This window comes from Diplotaxodon limnothrissa, linkage group LG5 (genome assembly GCF_057381915.1).
Source record: "Diplotaxodon limnothrissa isolate DT_005_m linkage group LG5, D_limnothrissa_male_GT1.1, whole genome shotgun sequence".
Taxonomy (NCBI): Eukaryota; Metazoa; Chordata; class Actinopteri; order Cichliformes; family Cichlidae; genus Diplotaxodon; species Diplotaxodon limnothrissa.
The window spans coordinates 1004143-1026519 of NC_140600.1; the positions used below are offsets into that span (position 1 = coordinate 1004143).

General features: G+C 41.3%; 2 pseudogenes; both read right to left on the bottom strand.

Moving 5' to 3' along the window:
• Window positions 1–10348: 10348 nt before the first annotated feature.
• On the bottom strand, window positions 10349–15107 carry LOC146631411 (uncharacterized; annotated as a pseudogene).
• Window positions 15108–16065: 958 nt separating this feature from the next.
• Window positions 16066–22153, bottom strand: LOC146631412 (uncharacterized; annotated as a pseudogene).
• Between the last annotated feature and the right edge of the window lie 224 nt (window positions 22154–22377).

A 22377-nucleotide genomic window follows, 5' to 3' on the forward strand; every position in this document is an offset into this window, starting at 1 on the left:
GAAGTCCTGCCATTAATTAATTCTTCGATCTTAAATATGATCAACCTATCTCTAATAATCGGCTATGTACCACAGGCCTTCAAGCTGGCTGTAGTTAAACCTTTACTCAAAAAGCCATCTCTAGACCCAGCAGTCTTAGCTAATTATAGGCCAATCTCCAACCTTCCTTTCATATCAAAAATCCTTGAAAGAGTAGTTGTCAAACAGCTAACAGATCATCTGCAGAGGAATGGTTTATTTGAAGAGTTTCAGTCAGGTTTCAGAGCTCAGCACAGCACAGAAACAGCTTTAGTGAAGGTTACAAATGATCTTCTTATGGCCTCTGACAGTGGACTCATCTCTGTGCTTGTCCTGCTAGACCTTAGTGCAGCGTTCGATACTGTTGATCATAATATCCTATTAGAGCGATTAGAACATGCTGTAGGTATTACAGGTACTGCACTGCAGTGGTTTGTATCATATCTATCTAATAGACTCCAATTCGTGCATGTAAATGGAGAGTCCTCTTCACACACTGAGGTTAATTATGGAGTTCCACAGGGTTCAGTGCTAGGACCAATTCTGTTTACATTATACATGCTTCCCTTAGGCAGCATCATTAGAAGACATAGCATACATTTTCACTGCTATGCAGATGACACCCAGCTCTATCTGTCCATGAAGCCAGATAACACACACCAATTAGTTAAACTGCAGGAATGTCTTAAAGACATAAAGACCTGGATGGCCGCTAACTTTCTGCTTCTTAATTCAGATTAAACTGAGGTTATTGTACTCGGCCCTGAAAATCTTAGAAATATGGTATCTAATCAGATTCTTACTCTGGATGGCATTACCTTGGCCTCCAGTAACGCTGTGAGGAACCTTGGAGTCATTTTTGACCAGGACATGTCCTTCAACGCACATATTAAACAAATATGTAAGACTGCTTTCTTCCATTTGCGCAACATCTCTAAAATTAGAAATATCCTGTCTCAGAGTGACGCTGAAAAGCTAGTTCATGCATTTATTACTTCCAGGCTGGACTACTGTAATTCATTATTATCAGGATGTCCAAAAAACTCACTGAAAAGCCTTCAGCTGATCCAAAATGCTGCAGCAAGAGTCCTGACAGGGACTAGAAAGAGAGAGCAGATTTCTCCTGTTTTGGCTTCCCTTCATTGGCTTCCTGTTAAATCCAGAATTCAAAATCCTGCTCCTCACATACAAGGTCTTAAATAATCAGGCCCCATCTTATCTTAATGACCTTGTAGTACCATATCACCCTATTAGAGCGCTCCGCTCTCGCTCTGCAGGCCTACTTGTTGTTCCTAGAGTATTTAAAAGTAGAATGGGAGGCAGAGCCTTCAGTTTTCAGGCCCCTCTTCTGTGGAACCAGCTTCCAGTTTGGATTCAGGAGACAGACACTATCTCTACTTTCAAGATTAGGCTTAAAACTTTCCTTTTTGCTAAAGCATATAGTTAGGGCTGGACCAGGTGACCCTGAATCCTCCCTTTGTTATGCTGCAATAGATGTAGGCTGCCGGGGGATTCCCATGATGCACTGAGTTTTTCCTTTCCAGTCACCTTTCTCACTCACTATGTATTAATAGACCTCTCTGCATTGAATCATATCTGTTATTAACCTCTGTCTCTCTTCCACAGCATGTCTTTATCCTGTCTTCCTTCTCTCACCCCAACCGGTCGCAGCAGATGGCCGCCCCTCCCTGAGCCTGGTTCTGCCGGAGGTTTCTTCCTGTTAAAAGGGAGTTTTTCCTTCCCACTGTCGCCAAAGTGCTTGCTCATAGGGGGTCATATGATTGTTGGGTTTTTCTCTGTATCTATGAAGCGCCTTGAGGCGACTTTTGTTGTGATTTGGCGCTATATAAATAAAATTGAATTGAATTGAATTGAATTGAACTGTCCAGTCGTTGAGGACAGGAGAACCGGAGATTCAGGAGCGTGTCTCTATCATAAGTTATTAGCGTACAATCGCCTAGAGAACATAAAACCAAGGATAAAATAACAAAGAGTACTACGCCGAGGCGCAGTCGAGGTCGCAGACGGTCAGCCATGCACACCGGCGCCATCTTGAAGCGAAATACAACCACGTTTTTTTCCTTTTCAAAGAGTTTACTGACATAGTAAGGAAGTAGCTAGGGACCTCAGTAAGTATGAGCAACAATAGCTCAGGGACAGTTTCTCCAATAAAGAGGATTTCATCATCTGCTGTTCGTCAAAAAGTGGCGTATTAAAAACAATTCAGCAGACCCTCAGAGTGCGGATACAAACTGTTTTCAGCTGTAGAGGTAGAGGTACGCTTCATGTACTTATCAACATACAGTTCAGAGGCTTGCATTAGAGGGCTTTGGTGCACGGTTATACCATTGTGAATTTAGCTATATAAACATGCTCAAGAGTCTATCATATGTTTGACATGCAACTAAAAATTCAAAAATATATTTTTAAATCAGTAACTTTGCAAATCTAGAGGAAATGTTTTCGGACAACATATGTGTCACATTTTAAACAGGGTTTGAATAATCAGCGCTGACATACAGACATTTATGCCCTGGGTATAACAGACATGCTTACCTTGTGAAAGGCCCTCGGATTTCTTGGAGCAGAGAAACACTCTGTATTGTTGCTTTTCTCTATTGTATAAGCAGCGCCCGACTGTCAGAAACGCTCTGTACAGGTAGCAAAGTCGGCTCAATGCACATCCAGGAATTAAACTCTTATGAACAGCTATGAATTCTACCTCTCTGCTGATGTGTTCCAAACAAACGATGTTTTCTACATGGCAAAATTGTGTGCTAACTACCTCACACCGCTGTGTCTGGGATCTGAAAAAATAAACAGTTACAATGATATACCTTGCGGCAGTTGTGAAGTGCTGAGCAAAATACTGTGTGTCTGATGGGGTGTTTTTATATAGGTGGACATGCAAATATAAAGAGCAGGTTGCAAAGAGAAAGGTGGAAAAACTATGGAGGTTCGGTTAGTCAGTAGGAGGTGTAATTGTCAGCCTGCAGAGATAAAGGTGTGGGGTATAAGAAGATGTGAAAAACCTTTGGAGGTTCAGTTGGACATGGTTTCAGTTGACCTCTGACATGATAAGATAAGATAATGGAACTGTGTCAATGGAAAACTGTACTGAGTAGTCAGTCTAAGCTTTTAGTGATATAAGTTTATTGATGATAGAATACTGCATGATGACCTTTTCCTTGTTTAGAACTGATTGTTCTTTATGAAACGTGTTCTGATATTTGTATCTGAAGCTTTCCACAGCGATAGTAAGAAGCTGAACAAGCAGTTCTGACCGCACACACACACACACACACACACACACACACACACACACACACACACACACGCTCATGTTACTGAACAAATGTATTACAGTTTTTTACAGACGCTAGGACACATGTCTCAATACTTAGGTCACGTTTGCAAAACTCCTCACACAGTGAGCACAACAGAAGTCTATGTGGGCTAAACTGAGGACCAGTTATCATTGTTTTGGCACAAAATGCATTCAATGACTACATCTCTCAAATTTCATGAATTATCTTCTCACTCAGACACAACAACTGCCAAAAACCTTTGTACGTACAGGACATTTTGCATGTGCTTACATACTGTTTTCAAAACTGTTAAACTTATGGCCAAAACAATAACACAATGCAAAACTTGAAAAGACAGCAAAATCCAACAGCAATATTTTATTGAAACATATTTTAAATCTAAAAATGCAGTTTAACCAGCCACAGCTGATTCTCATTGTAGATGAACATCTGCACAGGTGTTACTCCTTCAATTTTTCAACTCCTTCAATTCTGGCAGCCAGAAGATTCTTTCCTAGGTGTGTTGCCCTAGATGACATAAGATGTGATGTGGATGAGAACCTGTGGCCAAATGGAGAAGCCCGAGTAGATTAGCATTACTATTGTATGTGTATCAGTGGATGGTGTGTATACAAATTCTTGTATTTTGGGATTACTTAGTGCAAAAAAATAAAAATACATAAACAAATATTAACGAATTCTGCATGATGTCTGATTCATTCCAGTAACATATATTGAAATTATAAACAGAGATGTGTCCTTGTTTTACACAGGAAAACACTGTGTAATGCTACATGTTGTTAGTGTTTTTAGGTCATTGTTTTGTGGGTGACAAAGTGTGTTTGTCGGCTGTCAACCTTTGCTAGTGTTCTGGAAGAATGAGTTTATTTGAGACCTGAATGAAGTGTTTTGGTAGTTGTAGTGCATTTTGAATGTGAAATGAACTGCTTTGCCAAGCTGATGGTCAGTTAGGAGGATTGTGTGAAGAGTTTTGCAAAAGTGGCCTAAGTATTGAGAAATGTGTCCTAGCGTCTGTAAAAAACTGTAATTCCTGTTGTATAAATAAAGAAAGCAGACGGTGACAGAGCACAAGTCCGTGAGTGTCTCTTACGTGTAGGAGTGCTCTGTCACTTGTCCTCGCGAGTAAAGACGACTGCAGTGTTTGTGTTTTCTAACTCAAGTGTCTCAGCTGAAGAACTGCGGGGTGATTTAAAGAAATGTCAAACTGTTTGTAATTTAAAAATGTGGAAACTATGGAACTACAGTTGGGATGTGTGCTGGGATGCTCTTGATAAAGAGAGCCTCTTTTATTGTTTTATGACTTGTTTTGCTGACTGTTGGGGGCCTAACTGTAACCCACTCTGTCTAACTGTTGCAGAGTTAAGAATCTGTAGTTTTTAGAAGTAACACAAGAAAAGTTTATTTCTAAAGGAATACCTGCTGTTGTTTGTGGTGATCTATTTAAAACTATTAGCCTCTGTGTCTTTTCGAGCGCTAAAGAAAAAAAGTAAAATGCTCCTAAAGTAGTTAAATCATCCATGTGTAATCAGCAAGTCTTACTGTTGCAGTGTATTTGTGCCTAGTAGATAATTATATGGCTAGTTGCATTAAAGGAACATTGGGGTTGATACAGTGCTAGTGTGGCTAGGTGTGAATATGTGCTTTTAGAAGTATCACAGTTTATTTCTAAAGGGATACATGTTGTTTGTGGTATTCTGTTTGAAAACTATTTGCTCCTAAATAGCACTAAAGGCAGCACGGTGGCGCGGTGGTTAGCACTGTTGCCGCACAGCAAGAAGGTCCTGAGTTCAATTCCACCATCAGGCCGGGGTCTTTCTGTGTGGAGTTTGCATGTTCTCCCCATGTTTGTGTTCCCTCCGGGTATTACGGCTTCCTCCCACCGTCCAAAGACATGCAGCTTGTGGGGATAGGTTAATTGATTAATCCAAATTGCCACTAGCTGTGAATGTACGAGTGAATGTGAGTGTGAATGGTTGTTTGTCCCTGTGTGTTGGCCCTGCGACAGACTGGCGACCTGTCCAGGGTGTACCCCGCCTCTTGCCCTATGACAGCTGGGATAGGCTCCACCGCCCCCCGCGACCCTAAGAAGGACAAGCGGAAGCAAATGGATGGATAGCACTAAAGAAAAAGCAAAATGCTCCTAACTAGTTAAAATACCCCTAAACTAGTTAAATTAAATCATCTATGTCTAAATAACAGAGCTCTGAGACCTATACAATCCTTTAAAAAGAGTTTAATTAAAACACATAATGGTTTCGTTAAATAAAACGCTATTAAACACATGTAAACTCATATGACCCCTGAACCCACATGCACGAGCAAAAAGTCCGTTCACACGCACATGCACTCACATGAACGCGGAGGGGGGAAAGAGGAAGTGGGGGCAGGGGCAAAAAAAGTATAGGTATATTACTACTCTTGCTGCTGCAATTGCAAATGACGGAAACAGGGAGCCTAGTGTCCCAGTGCTAGGTATCACTGCTGCTTTTGTGATGTAAATGTAGAGAGACTGGCAACTTGTTGATAGAAGCTTGCTGCTGCATTTGCAAATGAGGGATAAAGAGAGAACCTGGTAGCTTGGTGCCAAAGAGGTTTACCACTGCTTTTCAATAATGGATGTACAGAAACTGGCAACATGTTGGAAGAAGCTTGCTGCTGTGATTACGAATGATGGCTATAGAAGGAACCAACTTGAAGGATTCTCCACTGCCTTTCCAATGATGGATGGACAGGAACTGGCAACTCAGGGCTAAGAAGCTTATCGCTGCAGTTTGCAAATGGCAGATATAGCAAGAACCTGACACCCCAGTGCTAGAAGGGTTTCCCGCTGCTTGCAATGATAGATGCAGAGAAACTGGCAGTTCAGTAGTATGGAAGCTAGATGCTGCTTTGCAAATGGGGGATGAAGGAAAACCTGGCAAGAGAGTTTAGCAGAGGAGGGATGAGAGGCTGGGAACCTGGCAACTCTGTACTGAGGTTTCCTGCAGAATTTTGCGAAGCAGGGAAGAGTGGCTGGGAACCTGGCAACTTGGTGCAACATTTGCTGTGGAGTTTAGCAGAAGCGGAATGTGTGGCTGAGAACCTGGCAACCAGGTGCTGACGTATGCTGCAGAGGAGGGATGAGAGGCTGGGAACCAGGCAACTCGGTGCCGAAGCATGCTGCATTTGCTACAGAGGGATGGAGTAGCGGCAACTCAGTGCCTTTTTTAAAAAAAAAAACTATGCTGAGAAACTGGCAACACAATGGTCGAAAAGCTTGCTGCTTCTGCTTTTGCGAATGAGGGATAAAACAACCTGGCAACCCGGTGCCGACGTTTGCTGCAGAGTTTAGCCAGGAAGAGATGAGAGCCTGGGAACCTGGCAACTCTGTCCCGAAGCATGCTGCAGAATTTGCGAAGGAGGGATGAGAGGCTGGGAACCTGGCAAATCGGTGCCGAAGCACACTGCGTTTTCCTGTGGAGGGAAGGAGAACTGGCAACTCTGTGCCTTTTTTTTGGTTTTTACTGAGAAACTGACAGTTCAGTGGTAGGAAGCTTGCTGCTGAATAACCTGGCGTCCCAGTGCAAACTTGCTTGAGCATTTAGCAAAAGGAAGGATGGAAAACATCACGGTAAAATCATGTTACTCCTGAGAGATAAGCTGTGTTTAAAGGTATTCGCCGAGAATGGACCCTGTTTGCACGTAAACGAGAATGAACAGCTTGCAGAACTGGGGGGACCTATAGAGATGACGACGGGAAGAAGCATGTTTGGAGGCCCTGCTCCTGAAATTTCAATACATAATCTTCAATTAAAACAGAATCTAACATAAATATTATTGTCCCTAGAAATGGCTCGAATCCCAAGATCACAGAGTAGCAAAATCTGTACTTTAAAATAAGCTCTTCCTGTTTCATTGGAGCAGTAAAGTAACACAACACCATAAATCACTTTTTGACACAAAGTCACTCTCACGACATTATCAGAATCAGAATCAGAATCAGAATGGGGTTTATTGCCAAATGTTGAGCAGGTTTACAACATTAGGAAATTGCTGCGGTGCTTCAGTGCAAACATAGTGTCATAAATATGAGGGTGTAGGTGTTAATACGTTAATAATAATGCAGTGTGCAGTCCAACACCCCCACATCAGTGGCTCAGTCTTATTGGTATATGTACATTTGTATTTGCCTTTCACTGTGTACGACAAACAGCGGTGCATGGGAGCAGCTACAAAGCTTACTTGTGTGTAATGCTTTTAATGGTGATTACAGTAACAGGCGGTGCTGTGAGGGATGCTAGAAACATGTTGTTTGTGCTATCTGAGCTCACCAAGTCAGTGTGTGTAGACACTCTTAATCTGGGGCCTGTGTGGGCTGTTGTGTGTTGCATATAACCAGAGATGGGCAGTAACGGGTTACTTGTTAATTAGATTACTGTTACTGTCACGTAAGCACGCTGCGTTACTGCGTTACTAAAACCGTGATTTTTTTTGCGTCTTGACAGTGACGTAAGCGAGTGCGACGTTTGTGACAACAGCTGTGTGCAGATCAACAATGGATAACATATCGAGTGTGGGAGAGAGTATGAGCGTGCAGTGTTTAAAGCGTGGAAGTACTGACCTTACTTTGAGTTTGATTCCATAAAAAGTGACAAAAACATTAGTGTCCGTTGCTCACTGCGTGGGAAGAAAACTTCTTTTTACAGCGTAAACACCCCTAAACGTCCGAGCAAGCACCAAATACGGGAATGTGACATTCACAGAGAAGCTGCCGTATCCCTCCACTGACCGCTACGACACACCTGCACCAGGGCAAACCTTTGCCTGCCGCACTCCTGCTATACAGGTGAAAATAGAGCAACAGGACCGCTGAGTCTTTGACTTTATTTATGTTCTGCTGTGTTTTACTTGCATTTATTTGAAAGACTGAGTATAAACACAAAAAACTATTTTATTTTATGTGCTGGAATGTGCAGAAAATAGATTTAAATTTCTTCCAGTCAGAGAATGTTGCAGATAATTTAATGTTTGCTTTATGCATAAAGTTAAAAGATTAAAACTAATAAAACAAGTTTTAAAAAGAGACTTTTCCATTTGATTACATTTTGTATGATGGATTATGCAGAAAAAGTAGAATTGGGCTGAAAGATCTATCGCTTTATCACCTCTTCAGGGGATAGATCATGTTGTAAAAAGTAACTGTAGTGGCAATTCCTTTACTTTTGAAAGATCAAACATCCCACAACTTAAAGTCCACAAGCCACTGCTGCATTGAGGTAATATTTCGTACGCAGGCAAAAGAAGTCCATTGTCCAAACATTTTTGTTGAGAGTTTTGGTTTATTTATCCATCTTGGCAAGCAATAACAAGATCCTTCCTGCTGCTTCTCCTGCTCTGGTAAAAAACCATAGGCCCACCCCAATGCATGCTGGTCCTATACCAGTCTCTTTATTTATAGAAACAAAATGGCCCTACAGCTTTTACTGACTAATTTAACAAAATAACAGCAAACAAACAAATCATTTAAAACAAAATATTAACCGACAAATAAACCCCAAAATATAAGTAAACTAACAAACTTTAACTAATTTCAAAAATAAGAACAAAAACAAAAATAAAGAACAAATAGCTCCAACACTCCGGCCCCTAATTGTGCATACAATCACAATTACTTTAAAGTCCCAAAAGGAGGAGCTATTCCCTTAAACAAATCCTTAATTTTCACTGAGGATTTTCTTCACGATGAGGCTTCCAGTAGCAGAATAAGTTTTGTCACTGGCCTTTCCAAAACACTGGTCCTTGTTTGTAGTCTCACAGAACGCACCAAGCCTTTTGCATCCTGGTTTACATTTAAGACTTTCGCCATCATCCATGATCCTCTTGGAGCTGTAGCGTCTGCAATTAAAACAACATCTCCAGGTATAAGACATCTTTTAGTCCTCATCCATTTTTGTCTTTCTTGCATCAAAGGTAGGTACTCAGAAAGCCATCTCTTCCAGAACAACTCTGCCATGTACTGTACCTGTTTCCACCTTTTCCTGACATGCAGATCACTTGGATGAAACAGTCCTGGTGGAAAAACTGGTTTATTTTTCAGCAACAACAAGTGATTGGGTGTCAGTGCTTCAAGATCATTTGAGTCATCTGAAACTTTAGTAATGGGTCTGTCGTTCATTATAGCTTCAACCTCACAGAAAACTGTGTGGAGTCCTTCATCATCCAGAACTTGCTCCTTAAGAACTGAGGCTAAAATATTCTTTACTGAACGAATGAGACGCTCCCACACACCACCCTGGTGAGAAGCTGCTGGGATGTTGAAGTTCCATTTCATGCCATCCTGAACAAAAGCCTTTTGAATTTTGGCATGGTCCAGCTCAGTCAAACTTTCTTTCAACTCTCGATTCGCCCCAACAAAATTTGTAGCATTATCAGATCTGATGGTCGAAACTGGGCCTCGTCTACAGATGAACCTCCTCACAGCATTTATACAAGAGTCTGTATCAAGTGTACATGCAATCTCCAGATGTACTGCACGACTGGTGAAACAAGTAAAAAGAACTCCATACCTTTTAAGGAGACTTCGTCCTCTTTTAACACTTATAGGTCCAAAATAGTCCACTCCAACATTTGTGAATGGGGCTATGTCTGGCAGGACTCTCTCTTCAGGCAGATCCGCCATCTTTTGTTCAACAAACTTTCCTCTGTTGCGTCTACACCTGATACAACGAGAGATGATTTTCCTGGCAGCAGAATTTGCATTTAGTATCCAGTAATTTTGTCTTAGTTTTGACAGCATGTGTGCTCTTCCTGCATGTCCCAACCTTTGATGGATATGGCGTAAAATCAGTGTTGACACATGCATATCTTTTGTCAAAATTACAGGATGCTTTAATTCCATAGGCATGGCTGCTTTATTCAATCGGCCACCCACTCTGAGGATTCCTGCATCCAACACTGGATCAAGTTTGTAGAGACAATTTCCCTTAGAGACTCCTTTAAGGCCATTGCAGATTAAAGCCATTTCAGTCGTAAATTTCTGTTGTTGTGCATATTGAAGAATAGCTTGTTCTGCCTTTATCAAGTCTTCTGGAGTCAGATTTCCTTTCTTCAAAGTGGTCTTAAATCTTTCCATTCTTATCTCCACTTCTTTCTGACCTTCCGGATCATTCTTATTCAAACCTGCAGCAAGCAACTCTTTCCTCTTCTGTGCCAACAACACCAAGACCTCTTTCATCTTTAAAAGCCAGGCTACAGAGATTTTAAGTTTTGCCCAAGATGAGAAGTAGAGGATAAAATAGCTGGTAGGATTTTGTAATTCCCTCACAATGGCATTCATTGTCAGGTCCCTTTTGACCTCTGGGTCATCTGCAGAAATTACACTGTACTCCACATCCAGTTTAGGCCATTCCTTTTCTGACTTATAGAGAAATTCTGGCCCTTTTATCCATCTCCTACATTTGAGGAAATCCCCAGCTCTCATACCTCTGGATGCGTCATCTGCAGGATTCTCCTTGGAAGAAACGTATCTCCACTGCTTCACATCTGTTGCTTCTTGAATGACAGCAATTCTGTTTGCAACAAAAGTATTGAATCTTCAGGTTTCATTGGAGATGTATTTCAGTACTGTTGTACTATCAGTCCAAAAAACTGATTTTTCCAACCTGACCTGCAGCTCCTTTTGCAGAAGCCTGTCCACCCGAACTGCAAGAACTGCAGCCGTCAATTCCAACCTGGGAATTGTAGTTTGCTTCAGAGGAGCAACTCTAGCCTTTCCCAGGATAAAAGCAACATGCGTGACGTTATTCTTTTCCAACTTTAAATATGACACCGTTCCATTCCCATCTTGACTTGCATCAGAAAAATGATGAAGTTGTGCCCTATCTGGTCTTCCAAAGCAATTTGGTTTAATGCAACGTTCCACTTTGAACTTTGAAATCAGCTGGAGATCCTCCAGCCAATCACGCCACCGCTGGGAAAGAGAGTGGGGAATAACTTCATCCCACTTCAATCTTTGTCGGCAAAGCTCTTGTAGCAACAGTTTAGCTGGCATACTGAAGGGAGACAAGATTCCCAAAGGATCATACAGTGAGCTGACCACAGACAAAATGCCCCTTCTGGTTGTTGGACGGTCCTGCAGGGAGGTTCTGAACTGGAACTTGTCTGTTGCTATGCACCACTGTAAACCCAGTGCTCTCTCAACTGGAAGTTGATCTGTGTCCAAATCCAGAGCCTTAATTTCCTTTGCTCTTCTTTCCTCTGGGATGGACATGAGCACTGTGCGACTGTTGCTGATCCATTTTGAAAGCTTAAATCCTCCTTTAGCGCAGATATCTGTCAGCCTCTTCACCATGTGCACTGCCTCCTCTTCTGAAGCAACAGATTTCAAACAATCATCCACATAAAAGTTTCTTTTGACTGTATCAACCACTTCAGCTGGAAACTGTTGTGCATTATCATCTGCAGTTCTCTGTAGAGCATAATTTGCACAGCTTGGCGAAGATACAGCTCCAAACAAATGCACTTTCATCCTGCATTCCTGTGCAGACCTTGAAGTGTTGCCATGTTGCCACCACAGGAAACGGAGAAAGTTGACGTGTTTTTCTGAGACGTGAGCTTGGTGAAACATGGAATCAATGTCCGCCATTAATGCAACAACCTCTTGTCTAAATCTGATCAGAACCCCAACCAGCGAGTTTGTGAGATCAGGTCCCTGTAGAAGCTGACTGTTCAATGATGCTCCTTTATAAGTTGTTCCACAGTCAAATACAACTCTTAATTTGCCCTTTGGGGGATGATACACTCCATGATGAGGGATGTACCACACCTTTCCATCATCTTTGTGCAACTCATCTACAGGCACAAACTCGGCATATCCTCGTTCAAGCATGTTGTTTACACATTCAGTGTATTCATCCTTATAATGAGTATCCTTTTCGAATCTCCGTCTGAGACTCTGGAGACGCTGCTCCGCGACACAGAGGTTATTTGGCAAACTGGAACCTTCTCTCCTGAAAGGCAAATCAATGTGATAATGATTTCCAATAAGCTTTATTGAACTACTAACAATATCCATGAAACACAGATCCTCTCTAGACATTTCAGTCTGCTCCTCTGATGATCTTTCATTAAAATCATGATTGTACTGTTTAATCAACATTTCTTCAAGACGCCCAACAGAAATCCTATTGGCTGTTACAGCAGTGCAGTTGGTTTTATTTCCACTGTTACTTCCAGTGCGCAGGGGACCATTTATGACCCAGCCAACTTTTGTTTTTACAGCATAAGGTCCACCTCCCACACTGTTTATCACCTTCCATGGCTCCAAAACATTGGAAGCATCAGTGCCTATCAGTAGCTCCACATCTGCATTAACGTTGTACAGTTTAACAGGTTTAAGATGAGGCCACTGATCGATGTCGCTTTGCTGGGGAATATTAACTGTAGAAACTGGCATAGTCTTTTGAGTCAAAACATCTGGCAATGGCATGAAATCATTTGCTTCCAAACCAGACAGAACTTGTGTACTAACAATCTTATCTTGACTCATTGTTCTCAAAAAGATATTGGTCTTTTTACCTTTTACATTCAGTCTTTTTGCCAAAGTTTCTGTACAGAATGTACCTGAACTTCCAGGATCCAAAAACGCATAGGTTTGCACAATTTTATTGCTCTTTTGGCTCTTAACTTGAACTGGAACTATAGAAAAAATTGCATCAACTTCATGACCAGCCCCAATATACCCACATGTCTGAGTAGTTGCAGTTGAAAAGTTGACATTAGAGTTTGTCCTCTGTTGAGTTTGTTCCGAAGACGCACCTGGATCCTTTCGCTCTATATGAAGAACCCCTGGGTGCCTTTGGTGACACACGTCGCAATCCAAACGACTCCTACAGTCTTTGCTTGTGTGACCAACTTTTAAACAACCAAAACAAATTCCCCTTTCCTTGATAAAAGTCAACTTATCCTGATGCGTTTTAGCTTTAAACTGCTTACAATTCTCTAGTAAATGATTGCTGTGTGAACAAAACAAACAACTATGCAGAACGGCGGAAGTTGTTCTGCTTCCAGTTGATTGAGCTTTGATTCCTGGCACTGTACTGACATTAGTGGCAAAACTACTTCCTTTTCTCCTTTGCTTGGTAGAACTTGAAGCTTTAAAGCTGCTTCCAGATTGTGAGTCTTGGATGTTGCCAAACACTGGATCTGATGCTACTTTTACCTGTTTTATTATAAAGGCAACCAGATCAGTGAATACTGCTCTGTAACCATTTTGTTCCTGCAGTTCATAGGCAACAACTCTCCATCTTTCCCTCAATTTGTATGGAAGCTTCATAACAACCATTCTCATATTTGAGGGAAAATCCAACTCCTTCATATAAACAACTTGCTGTGTTAGGTTTGAACATCCTTGAAGAAAAAGAGAGAATGACTGTAGACCTTTCACATCCTCACTTTTAATAGGTGCCCAACTCACAATCCTCTCCATATATGCAGAGGCAATTTTATTTTCGTTCCCAAAATGTTCTTCAAGAATATCTTTGGCTGTGGAATAGCCCTGCTCAGGAGGTAAGTGCTGACAACTATGCACCAAATCCCTAGGCTGCCCCCTAGTGAACTGCTCTAAAAAATGCAGACAGTCGCTCCAGTTATCAGTTTTAGCTTCCACTCCATTTTCAAAGGCATTCATAAATGATCTGTACTGTAAAGGGTCTCCATCAAATACAGGGATGTTTCTGGCGGGGAGGACAGAAGATAAGTTTTGTTTTACAAGCAAAGTAGTGATGTCATTTTGTTTTTGCATAATATTTACAATCTCCTTCGTGCAATTCCCAGTCAAAGTAGGAGACTGAGGCTGTGTTTGCTGCGTCACTTGAGCTGAATCATCAACCTGATGTTGGGTTTGACTTTGTCTAGGTACGATTACTTGTGATTCAGATGCAGAATTTATACCAGAGTAATCTCTTGATGTTGGAACAAATGTATCGGCACAAGGATTTAAACTAGGCGCTTCTTGTACGTGCCCTCTTTCAAAATAAGAGTTCATTCCATCAGAATGCTCAGAGCTACAAACTGAATTTATTTTTAAGACACGAAGCTTTGCATTAGTGGCTGCCAGCTCTGTTTCCAAGGATAATGTCTCCTTTTCTTTTCTCAGTTTTTCCTCTTGCGCTTCGATAGAATGTTTTTCTTTAATGCAGCGAGTCGCACCATGAGCGCTGCCTTGTCAGCCGCAGCTTTAATGCATGCGGAAGATGTTGATGAAATTCGACTTTGCTGTGACAAGGTTTTTGAAGGTGGTTTTACACTTGAGATATTAGAGACACTGTCTTCAGGTTTTATTTCATCCAAACTTTCAACAGCTTTATCATTGCGAACAGTATTGCTTTGTTCAGTATACGGCTCGCCCGCCTCCTGCAACCAAACCTTTACTTTGTCCATAAAAACAGAGAATGCTGTCATCTTCGACTGAAAATGTGCATTTTGCCTTTTCACTTCATCTTCTGGCAGTGGCAAACTTAAAAAGGATTCTTGCAAAGCGTTTGCATCTTGATAGCATTTAATAAACTTCCCAAATTCAGAAGACACTTCCTTAACGTTCTCTTGTGAGGTCATTAAAGCGGAAGTTTTCCCCATGTACTTAGATGCTTGCTTACACATTGAACTGCGCTTTTCTTGGCATGTCTTTATATACAAATCCAAACCTTTTGGCGTAAATTTAACGCTTCTTTTCTCTGCTTGCATCTCAGTGTCATCCTCTCGTTTACTCTTAATATCCGACATTTTATTGTCCTCTTGGATTATTTCAAACTTTATAAAGATGCACAGCACACTGAGAATCCATAGCCTAAAGTACAAACATGACATCCATTTACCTGCCTTTTGCAGCGGACAAACATTTCCACAGAGGGCGTTGGCATGTTTCAATTAGCGATCCAATTTTGCACCAATTTAGTACGTCAAAACTCAGTTCATCAGTCTTTGTAGTGAAATTATGTCTTTAAACTCCAATAGCTTCACCATTTTCCTTTACGGTTTAAACAATATTATCACTCACCAGCTTTGATGAACGAGTGACATGTTGATCCAGGCCTCAACATCAAATCCGTCTGGATTACTCACCAGACGATCCAATAACTTTTATTCGAGTTCGACGGTGATCCTTGAAATCCTTATATCCATTAATGAAGGATTATTCCTTTGTCCACGGGAAGGTTTTTTACTTTGTGTAGTGGCAATTCCTTTACTTTTGTAAGATCAAACGTCCCACAACTTAAAGTCCACAAGCCACTGCTGCACTGAGGTAATATTTCGTACGCAGGCAAAAGAAGTCCATTGTCCAAACATTTTTGTTGAGAGTTTTGGTTTATTTATCCATCTTGGCAAGCAATAACAAGATCCTTCCTGCTGCTTCTCCTGCTCTGGTAAAAAACCATAGGCCCACCCCAATGCATGCTGGTCCTATACCAGTCTCTTTATTTATAGAAACAAAATGGCCCTACAGCTTTTACTGACTAATTTAACAAAATAACAACAAACAAACAAATCATTTAAAACAAAATATTAACCGACAAATAAACCCCAAAATATAAGTAAACTAACAAACTTTAACTAATTTCAAAAATAAGAACAAAAACAAAAATAAAGAACAAATAGCTCCAACACTCCGGCCCCTAATTGTGCATACAATCACAATTACTTTAAAGTCCCAAAAGGAGGAGCTATTCCCTTAAACAAATCCTTAATTTTCACTGAGGATTTTCTTCACGATGAGGCTTCCAGTAGCAGAATAAGTTTTGTCACTGGCCTTTCCAAAACACTGGTCCTTGTTTGTAGTCTCACAGAACGCACCAAGCCTTTTGCATCCTGGTTTACATTTAAGACTTTCGCCATCATCCATGATCCTCTTGGAGCTGTAGCGTCTGCAATTAAAACAACATCTCCAGGTATAAGACATCTTTTAGTCCTCATCCATTTTTGTCTTTCTTGCATCAAAGGTAGGTACTCAGAAAGCCATCTCTTCCAGAACAACTCTGCCATGTACTGTACCTGTTTCCACCTTTTCCTGACATGCAGATCACTTGGATGAAACAGTCCTGGTGGAAAAACTGGTTTATTTTTCAGCAACAACAAGTGATTGGGTGTCAGTGCTTCAAGATCATTTGAGTCATCTGAAACTTTAGTAATGGGTCTGTCGTTCATTATAGCTTCAACCTCACAGAAGACTGTGTGGAGTCTTTCATCATCCAGAACTTGCTCCTTAAGAACTGAGGCTAAAATATTCTTTACTGAACGAATGAGACGCTCCCACACACCACCCTGGTGAGAAGCTGCTGGGATGTTGAAGTTCCATTTCATGCCATCCTGAACAAAAGCCTTTTGAATTTTGGCATGGTCCAGCTCAGTCAAACTTTCTTTCAACTCTCGATTCGCCCCAACAAAATTTGTAGCATTATCAGATCTGATGGTCGAAACTGGGCCTCGTCTACAGATGAACCTCCTCACAGCATTTATACAAGAGTCTGTATCAAGTGTACATGCAATCTCCAGATGTACTGCACGACTGGTGAAACAAGTAAAAAGAACTCCATACCTTTTAAGGAGACTTCGTCCTCTTTTAACACTTATAGGTCCAAAATAGTCCACTCCAACATTTGTGAATGGGGCTATGTCTGGCAGGACTCTCTCTTCAGGCAGATCCGCCATCTTTTGTTCAACAAACTTTCCTCTGTTGCGTCTACACCTGATACAACGAGAGATGATTTTCCTGGCAGCAGAATTTGCATTTAGTATCCAGTAATTTTGTCTTAGTTTTGACAGCATGTGTGCTCTTCCTGCATGTCCCAACCTTTGATGGATATGGCGTAAAATCAGTGTTGACACATGCATATCTTTTGTCAAAATTACAGGATGCTTTAATTCCATAGGCATGGCTGCTTTATTCAATCGGCCACCCACTCTGAGGATTCCTGCATCCAACACTGGATCAAGTTTGTAGAGACAATTTCCCTTAGAGACTCCTTTAAGGCCATTGCGGATTAAAGCCATTTCAGTCGTAAATTTCTGTTGTTGTGCATATTGAAGAATAGCTTGTTCTGCCTTTATCAAGTCTTCTGGAGTCAGATTTCCTTTCTTCAAAGTGGTCTTAAATCTTTCCATTCTTATCTCCACTTCTTTCTGACCTTCCGGATCATTCTTATTCAAACCTGCAGCAAGCAACTCTTTCCTCTTCTGTGCCAACAACACCAAGACCTCTTTCATCTTTAAAAGCCAGGCTACAGAGATTTTAAGTTTTGCCCAAGATGAGAAGTAGAGGATAAAATAGCTGGTAGGATTTTGTAATTCCCTCACAATGGCATTCATTGTCAGGTCCCTTTTGACCTCTGGGTCATCTGCAGAAATTACACTGTACTCCACATCCAGTTTAGGCCATTCCTTTTCTGACTTATAGAGAAATTCTGGCCCTTTTATCCATCTCCTACATTTGAGGAGATCCCCAGCTCTCATGCCTCTGGATGCGTCATCTGCAGGATTCTCCTTGGAAGAAACGTATCTCCACTGCTTCACATCTGTTGCTTCTTGAATGACAGCAATTCTGTTTGCAACAAAAGTATTGAATCTTCAGGTTTCATTGGAGATGTATTTCAGTACTGTTGTGCTATCAGTCCAAAAAACTGATTTTTCCAACCTGACCTGCAGCTCCTTTTGCAGAAGCCTGTCCACCCGAACTGCAAGAACTGCAGCCGTCAATTCCAACCTGGGAATTGTAGTTTGCTTCAGAGGAGCAACTCTAGCCTTTCCCAGGATAAAAGCAACATGCGTGACGTTATTCTTTTCCAACTTTAAATATGACACCGTTCCATTCCCATCTTGACTTGCATCAGAAAAATGATGAAGTTGTGCCCTATCTGGTCTTCCAAAGCAATTTGGTTTAATGCAACGTTCCACTTTGAACTTTGAAATCAGCTGGAGATCCTCCAGCCAATCACGCCACCGCTGGGAAAGAGAGTGGGGAATAACTTCATCCCACTTCAATCTTTGTCGGCAAAGCTCTTGTAGCAACAGTTTAGCTGGCATACTGAAGGGAGACAAGATTCCCAAAGGATCATACAGTGAGCTGACCACAGACAAAATGCCCCTTCTGGTTGTTGGACGGTCCTGCAGGGAGGTTCTGAACTGGAACTTGTCTGTTGCTATGCACCACTGTAAACCCAGTGCTCTCTCAACTGGAAGTTGATCTGTGTCCAAATCCAGAGCCTTAATTTCCTTTGCTCTTCTTTCCTCTGGGATGGACATGAGCACTGTGCGACTGTTGCTGATCCATTTTGAAAGCTTAAATCCTCCTTTAGCGCAGATATCTGTCAGCCTCTTCACCATGTGCACTGCCTCCTCTTCTGAAGCAACAGATTTCAAACAATCATCCACATAAAAGTTTCTTTTGACTGTATCAACCACTTCAGCTGGAAACTGTTGTGCATTATCATCTGCAGTTCTCTGTAGAGCATAATTTGCACAGCTTGGCGAAGATACAGCTCCAAACAAATGCACTTTCATCCTGCATTCCTGTGCAGACCTTGAAGTGTTGCCATGTTGCCACCACAGGAAACGGAGAAAGTTGACGTGTTTTTCTGAGACGTGAGCTTGGTGAAACATGGAATCAATGTCCGCCATTAATGCAACAACCTCTTGTCTAAATCTGATCAGAACCCCAACCAGCGAGTTTGTGAGATCAGGTCCCTGTAGAAGCTGACTGTTCAATGATGCTCCTTTATAAGTTGTTCCACAGTCAAATACAACTCTTAATTTGCCCTTTGGGGGATGATACACTCCATGATGAGGGATGTACCACACCTTTCCATCATCTTTGTGCAACTCATCTACAGGCACAAACTCGGCATATCCTCGTTCAAGCATGTTGTTTACACATTCAGTGTATTCATCCTTATAATGAGTATCCTTTTCGAATCTCCGTCTGAGACTCTGGAGACGCTGCTCCGCGACACAGAGGTTATTTGGCAAACTGGAACCTTCTCTCCTGAAAGGCAAATCAATGTGATAATGATTTCCAATAAGCTTTATTGAACTACTAACAATATCCATGAAACACAGATCCTCTCTAGACATTTCAGTCTGCTCCGCTGATGATCTTTCATTAAAATCATGATTGTACTGTTTAATCAACATTTCTTCAAGACGCCCAACAGAAATCCTATTGGCTGTTACAGCAGTGCAGTTGGTTTTATTTCCACTGTTACTTCCAGTGCGCAGGGGACCATTTATGACCCAGCCAACTTTTGTTTTTACAGCATAAGGTCCACCTCCCACACTGTTTATCACCTTCCATGGCTCCAAAACATTGGAAGCATCAGTGCCTATCAGTAGCTCCACATCTGCATTAACGTTGTACAGTTTAACAGGTTTAAGATGAGGCCACTGATCGATGTCGCTTTGCTGGGGAATATTAACTGTAGAAACTGGCATAGTCTTTTGAGTCAAAACATCTGGCAATGGCATGAAATCATTTGCTTCCAAACCAGACAGAACTTGTGTACTAACAATCTTATCTTGACTCATTGTTCTCAAAAAGATATTGGTCTTTTTACCTTTTACATTCAGTCTTTTTGCCAGAGTTTCTGTACAGAATGTACCTGAACTTCCAGGATCCAAAAACGCATAGGTTTGCACAATTTTATTGCTCTTTTGGCTCTTAACTTGAACTGGAACTATAGAAAAAATTGCATCAACTTCATGACCAGCCCCAATATACCCACATGTCTGAGTGGTTGCAGTTGAAAAGTTGACATTAGAGTTTGTCCTCTGTTGAGTTTGTTCCGAAGACGCACCTGGATCCTTTCGCTCTATATGAAGAACCCCTGGGTGCCTTTGGTGACACACGTCGCAATCCAAACGACTCCTACAGTCTTTGCTTGTGTGACCAACTTTTAAACAACCAAAACAAATTCCCCTTTCCTTGATAAAAGTCAACTTATCCTGATGCGTTTTAGCTTTAAACTGCTTACAATTCTCTAGTAAATGATTGCTGTGTGAACAAAACAAACAACTATGCAGAACGGCGGAAGTTGTTCTGCTTCCAGTTGATTGAGCTTTGATTCCTGGCACTGTACTGACATTAGTGGCAAAACTACTTCCTTTTCTCCTTTGCTTGGTAGAACTTGAAGCTTTAAAGCTGCTTCCAGATTGTGAGTCTTGGATGTTGCCAAACACTGGATCTGATGCTACTTTTACCTGTTTTATTATAAAGGCAACCAGATCAGTGAATACTGCTCTGTAACCATTTTGTTCCTGCAGTTCATAGGCAACAACTCTCCATCTTTCCCTCAATTTGTATGGAAGCTTCATAACAACCATTCTCATATTTGAGGGAAAATCCAACTCCTTCATATAAACAACTTGCTGTGTTAGGTTTGAACATCCTTGAAGAAAAAGAGAGAATGACTGTAGACCTTTCACATCCTCACTTTTAATAGGTGCCCAACTCACAATCCTCTCCATATATGCAGAGGCAATTTTATTTTCGTTCCCAAAATGTTCTTCAAGAATATCTTTGGCTGTGGAATAGCCCTGCTCAGGAGGTAAGTGCTGACAACTATGCACCAAATCCCTAGGCTGCCCCCTAGTGAACTGCTCTAAAAAATGCAGACAGTCGCTCCAGTTATCAGTTTTAGCTTCCACTCCATTTTCAAAGGCATTCATAAATGATCTGTACTGTAAAGGGTCTCCATCAAATACAGGGATGTTTCTGGCGGGGAGGACAGAAGATAAGTTTTGTTTTACAAGCAAAGTAGTGATGTCATTTTGTTTTTGCATAATATTTACAATCTCCTTCGTGCAATTCCCAGTCAAAGTAGGAGACTGAGGCTGTGTTTGCTGCGTCACTTGAGCTGAATCATCAACCTGATGTTGGGTTTGACTTTGTCTAGGTACGATTACTTGTGATTCAGATGCAGAATTTATACCAGAGTAATCTCTTGATGTTGGAACAAATGTATCGGCACAAGGATTTAAACTAGGCGCTTCTTGTACGTGCCCTCTTTCAAAATAAGAGTTCATTCCATCAGAATGCTCAGAGCTACAAACTGAATTTATTTTTAAGACACGAAGCTTTGCATTAGTTGCTGCCAGCTCTGTTTCCAAGGATAATGTCTCCTTTTCTTTTCTCAGTTTCTCCTTTTCTTTTCTCAGTTTTTCCTCTTGCGCTTCGATAGAATGTTTTTCTTTAATGCAGCGAGTCGCACCATGAGCGCTGCCTTGTCAGCCGCAGCTTTAATGCATGCGGAAGATGTTGATGAAATTCGACTTTGCTGTGACAAGGTTTTTGAAGGTGGTTTTACACTTGAGATATTAGAGACACTGTCTTCAGGTTTTATTTCATCCAAACTTTCAACAGCTTTATCATTGCGAACAGTATTGCTTTGTTCAGTATACGGCTCGCCCGCCTCCTGCAACCAAACCTTTACTTTGTCCATAAAAACAGAGAATGCTGTCATCTTCGACTGAAAATGTGCATTTTGCCTTTTCACTTCATCTTCTGGCAGTGGCAAACTTAAAAAGGATTCTTGCAAAGCGTTTGCATCTTGATAGCATTTAATAAACTTCCCAAATTCAGAAGACACTTCCTTAACGTTCTCTTGTGAGGTCATTAAAGCGGAAGTTTTCCCCATGTACTTAGATGCTTGCTTACACATTGAACTGCGCTTTTCTTGGCATGTCTTTATATACAAATCCAAACCTTTTGGCGTAAATTTAACGCTTCTTTTCTCTGCTTGCATCTCAGTGTCATCCTCTCGTTTACTCTTAATATCCGACATTTTATTGTCCTCTTGGATTATTTCAAACTTTATAAAGATGCACAGCACACTGAGAATCCATAGCCTAAAGTACAAACATGACATCCATTTACCTGCCTTTTGCAGCAGACAAACATTTCCACAGAGGGCGTTGGCATGTTTCAATTAGCGATCCAATTTTGCACCAATTTAGTACGTCAAAACTCAGTTCATCAGTCTTTGTAGTGAAATTATGTCTTTAAATT